Source organism: Ornithodoros turicata, unplaced genomic scaffold, assembly GCF_037126465.1.
Source record: "Ornithodoros turicata isolate Travis unplaced genomic scaffold, ASM3712646v1 Chromosome17, whole genome shotgun sequence".
Taxonomy (NCBI): Eukaryota; Metazoa; Arthropoda; class Arachnida; order Ixodida; family Argasidae; genus Ornithodoros; species Ornithodoros turicata.
The window spans coordinates 3,906,299-3,912,002 of NW_026999326.1; the positions used below are offsets into that span (position 1 = coordinate 3,906,299).

General features: G+C 45.1%; 1 non-coding gene across 1 annotated transcript; it reads left to right on the plus strand.

The window, feature by feature from the left end:
• Nucleotides 1-1,051: 1,051 nt before the first annotated feature.
• Nucleotides 1,052-1,245, plus strand: LOC135372988 (U2 spliceosomal RNA). The gene has a single exon (XR_010416201.1). It is a non-coding gene; the product is annotated as a U2 spliceosomal RNA (small nuclear RNA).
• Nucleotides 1,246-5,704: the final 4,459 nt, after the last annotated feature.

Sequence of the window (5,704 nt, forward strand, 5' to 3'; positions counted from 1 at the left end):
AGTCTTTGAAGGGCCATCCCGGGGGATAAAGAACATATGGACAGAGGCAAGGAAGGCATCCAAGAGAAATTCCATCACTTGGGAGTTCCGACCCGAAGGCCCAGAGCTTACGACAGGCGACACAACCATCAACGCCATGCAAAGAAACAAAGTTGTGTCAACACTTCGCCGCAAGCTAACCGCCACAAGGGACGACCATCTGCAATCCCTTCCCAATCAAGGGAAGGTGCTGGAATGCGTGGCGCTTGACCGCTGCAGCACGCACTTTATGAGAACTGGAATGTTCACACGCTTCGCAGACTGGAGATTCATCCACCGGGCCCGTTTGAACCTGTTGCCGTTAAACGCAGCAAGACCATGGGAGCAAGGAGACAAGCGATGCAGGAGGTGCGGCGCCGAACTAGAGACCCTACCCCACGTGGAGAACCATTGCATGCGCTACTCTGCACTCTACACGGCCCGCCACAACAAGGTCGTCAGGCGGATCAGGCAAGCAGCAGATGCACGATACACTGTGATCTCGGAGAACCAGGCGATAGGGGACACTGGACTGAGGCCGGACCTTGTTGTCGCACGAGGAGAAGAAGCGATTGTATACGACGGCACAGTTGTGTTTGACAATCGACGGGTAGCCTCCCGCAACGCAAGGGCCGAGAAAGAACAAAAATACAGCGTCGTACGGGATCACCTGCGACAAAGGTTTCAGCGGGTGAGAGTCGAGGCAGTAGTCATCCGAAGCCTGGGCAGTTGGGATCCCAAAAATGACAGGGCCCTAGCACCGATCTGCTCCAAATCTTACCTTCGACTCATGAAGAAACTCTGCGTCAGCGAGGTGATTGCAGCCACAAGGGACGTTTACTACAGACACGTCACGGGCACCGCACCACGCGAAACCAACACATAATCTTTATAGCGCTGACACCATACTCAACTCATGCACTTACTTGTATACAGGCTATTAACCCGACATGTATCTTTGTATATAGGCTATTAACCCGACATGTATCTTTGTATATAGGCTATTAACCCGACATGTATCGTGTGTGATCATATTCTTTTTAGCAATGTAATTAACGCAGCCAATAAACAAATTCTGTTCTTATCAGCTTAATATCTGATACGAGCCCTATTCGGACTCACGATATTAATCTTATTTTTGGCCCGAGACAGTGTGTCTGAAGCTCGCCTCGGCACTGTCAAGGGTTGCCCTGGTATTGCACTACCTCCAGGTATAGCCCACCCGTCTCAAATCAAAAGAAAGAAAAATTCGGAAACAGCACCAATAAGCATCGGCCATGATGACCAGAGACAGGCAAAACAGGGAAGTGTAGAAACAACACCAAGCAAAGCAGGGAACCTACAGCAGACAGACACAGAACACACTGGAGACAACCACTGGGAAATGTCCTTTCTGGCCACTAGGGTATACCCTAGTGGCCCCTCATTGAATGAGCTGTCGTTCAGGGTCACCCATAGATTACAATATGACATACATGCACAGAAAAAACTCAAAGGGAACGTTATGTAAGCAGTTGCCTGAATTGAGTGTTACACACGGTGGTAACAATTGATGTTGAGAGACGCATAAGTTTGAATGGATTGCATATTGCTATCAGCGATGACTGTGGAATCCAGAGTTTTACACGTAGGGTCAGCAGTTATCGTTAGTAATTTGTTTCTCAATTCCTTATTTGTGTTAGCTTCTTCTTCCAAGTCCCAGCTTTGCGTTTCTCGATATGTTATTCCTGTCTTAACGTGGGTAACAGAATCCAAGACTCCTTGTTCCCTTCTAGTCGTGTGCTCCTCCCCCCATCACACATTGGGGTGAAGTAAATACGGTATATGTCAAAGAATGCAATGAACAAAATGAAGGGAAAAGTGGTGTCCTTTCATTTCGTGTTTTTTTTTAATGACATGAGGGACAGTTTTTCGTTCTGAACACAGCAGTGGTTTCGGGCCAAAGCAATCAGATGTCCCAATTGGGCCATCTTGTAGCTTTCATAATTAAAAAGTTAATTAGGACATCACCTTAGGCCATTGCTCATGCCCTCGTAGCGCCTGTCAGCGTATACTATATCACGGTCAGTTCGGTCTAAAAAAATTATGTAAAAAAATCATGGAAGCTTAATTTTGAACACCTTGTATAAGCATTCTTATTTATGCAGGTGAACATTGGTGGAGGTGTTCTTGTAGAGAAAGCCATCCTGAGCCGCCTCCACGCACACTTCAGGGGAGCACCTGCGAAGTTTGCGAGGAACTTGCTTCGCAGTATTTTCAGCCCTGAGGAACTCAGGGATAGGTCCCTGTTTGGCAGGGGCAGCAATGCCAAGAAGGATGCCCCAGTGAAAGAGGCGCTCGACCCAGTGCGGGTTAATGCCATCATTGGTATGTACTAACATGTATCTTATTCCTTAGAACAGTGGTTCAAGGCAAGGGTTTTGTAAGCGTTTTGCTGGGTTCGACACACATACGTACATACTTTCGATCATTTGTAAGTCTGACATGAGGAGATAGAAATGCTCAATCTGTTTCAACGCTACTCTGCAACCAACTTTTATACGTAACAGTGTCTAGGTTGCACGCTTTTTGTTTTAAATTTTTGGGCAGATTCAGTGTGTTTTTTGGTGTTTAAATACTTTCATGAAATATGTTTTTATGTGTTTTTCCTGTCGTGCCCACGGTTTACCCTGCAGTTATTGGCTAATGAAAAATAATCTAATTCCATGTGTGTCCCAGCGCAGCCTTAAAACTGATGAAAAAAGAAGCCCTTGTGTCACGTCACTTTATTGGTAATAGGCCACATGGGAGGAACATAAAAATGAAAAAAAAAAACGAAACAAGACTACTTGTTTCATTAAATGTAATATATGCGGCGGTCAATACCCCAATTTAGTTTTCCAATAAAAGCACAGAACCCTGTACATGAGATAACATTGAGAGCCAATGGGGTTGGGTATTGTATCTCAAGTTTCATGTAGGCAAATTGCTGCTTGTCTGTTTGCGGGGGCCAAAGGAGGATTAACAGTCCTATGCACATGAATCATGGTAACTAGACCATTTGCATTTCCTTCGTATATTCTACATCATTAGCATATTGAGCTGTGAGTTTGCTCAAGCTGATATGTTGGATTGATATAAGAAGTGCATTATGAAGTTGCAAATTAGGATGGGTGCATATGGGATGTGAAACTCACTGTGTCAAAAATTATTTCAAAAGTGACAGTTAACGCCAGAAATGTGTTAGACTAACACCATAATGTTCCTCATAGTTCAAAATTCAATAAGCCCAACTTTCACCGTAAAAAGTTTGTTAGATGTCGAGGAACTGAGTTTTGGAAGGTCAGAGCTGTGCGACAATAAGAGCAATGTGACGTCACTCCGAAACATTATATCATTCTCCACCTTCCATACTGATGCTCCCCGCCCTACAGCGCTCTTCACTTCATTCCCTCACGTCTCTGGGCTCCACACTGGCATTCGTTCTTGTCAGAGTGACATTTTCTCAGGTTTCCATAGAGAGAATTTTGCCACATCCCCAACGTCTGTCGTCTGCTCCTTTGATTATTCAGTCTAATTACATAAAGGTGACATTAGTTATTATCACATAGGTGGTGGGACCTGTTTGGCTTTAGAGTGTCATCCCAAACACTTTGTGTCTGATGGTCAAGCATTTTGAAGATGTATACAGCTTTGTGGAAGGTCCAGCTGTTGCACATTGCTGCATGCTTTTTTAATTGCATACTGTGATGTTCTTAGTGCCACGAGTGTTATTGAACGCTTGATTTTTTTTCTCTTTACAGGTTATGTATGCGGTTTGACACAGCACAATACAGATAATTCAATGACATTTAATCAGACACTCAATAATTTTTTTGTAAGGGATACACCGTCCGTCCGTCCGTCCGTCCGTCCGTCCATCCATCCGTCCATCCGTCCGTCCGTCCGTCCGTCCGTCCGTCCGTCCGTCCGTTTTCAAGAAGAAATTTTAACGAGGGGGGCGATCCTGAAATAAAGACGGTGCGTGACTCGCTACGGAATGATTCGATATCACCACTAATTTGGACAAAGCTCCAGAATTCGTGTGGTTAAACCTCTTCCTTCAGCTGTTCTGCGTGCACATACACGCATGTTTTCAAGAAGAAATTTTAACGAGGGGGGCGATCCTGAAATAAAGACGGTGCGTGACTCGCTACGGAATGATTCGATATCACCACTAATTTGGACAAAGCTCCAGAATTCGTGTGGTTAAACCTCTTCCTTCAGCTGTTCTGCGTGCACATACACGCATGTTTTCAAGAAGAAATTTTAACGAGGGGGGCGATCCTGAAATAAAGACGGTGCGTGACTCGCTACGGAATGATTCGATATCACCACTAATTTGGACAAAGCTCCAGAATTCGTGTGGTTAAACCTCTTCCTTCAGCTGTTCTGCGTGCACATACACGCATGTTTTCAAGAAGAAATTTTAACGAGGGGGGCGATCCTGAAATAAAGACGGTGCGTGACTCGCTACGGAATGATTCGATATCACCACTAATTTGGACAAAGCTCCAGAATTCGTGTGGTTAAACCTCTTCCTTCAGCTGTTCTGCGTGCACATACACGCATGTTTTCAAGAAGAAATTTTAACGAGGGGGGCGATCCTGAAATAAAGACGGTGCGTGACTCGCTACGGAATGATTCGATATCACCACTAATTTGGACAAAGCTCCAGAATTCGTGTGGTTAAACCTCTTCCTTCAGCTGTTCTGCGTGCACATACACGCATGTTTTCAAGAAGAAATTTTAACGAGGGGGGCGATCCTGAAATAAAGACGGTGCGTGACTCGCTACGGAATGATTCGATATCACCACTAATTTGGACAAAGCTCCAGAATTCGTGTGGTTAAACCTCTTCCTTCAGCTGTTCTGCGTGCACATACACGCATGTTTTCAAGAAGAAATATTAACGAGGGGGGGGGCGAACCTGAAATAGAGACGGTGCGTGACTCGCTACGGAATGATTCGATATCACCACTAATTTGGACAAAGCTCCAGAATTCGTGTGGTTAAACCTCTTCCTTCAGCTGTTCTGCGTGCACATACACGCATGTTTTCAAGAAGAAATTTTAACGAGGGGGGCGATCCTGAAATAAAGACGGTGCGTGACTCGCTACGGAATGATTCGATATCACCACTAATTTGGACAAAGCTCCAGAATTCGTGTGGTTAAACCTCTTCCTTCAGCTGTTCTGCGTGCACATACACGCATGTTTTCAAGAAGAAATTTTAACGAGGGGGGGCGATCCTGAAATAAAGACGGTGCGTGACTCGCTACGGAATGATTCGATATCACCACTAATTTGGACAAAGCTCCAGAATTCGTGTGGTTAAACCTCTTCCTTCAGCTGTTCTGCGTGCACATACACGCATGTTTTCAAGAAGAAATTTTAACGAGGGGGGCGATCCTGAAATAAAGACGGTGCGTGACTCGCTACGGAATGATTCGATATCACCACTAATTTGGACAAAGCTCCAGAATTCGTGTGGTTAAACCTCTTCCTTCAGCTGTTCTGCGTGCACATACACGCATGTTTTCAAGAAGAAATATTAACGAGGGGGGGGCGAACCTGAAATAGAGACGGTGCGTGACTCGCTACGGAATGATTCGATATCACCACTAATTTGGACAAAGCTCCAGAATTCGTGTGGTTAAACCTCTTCC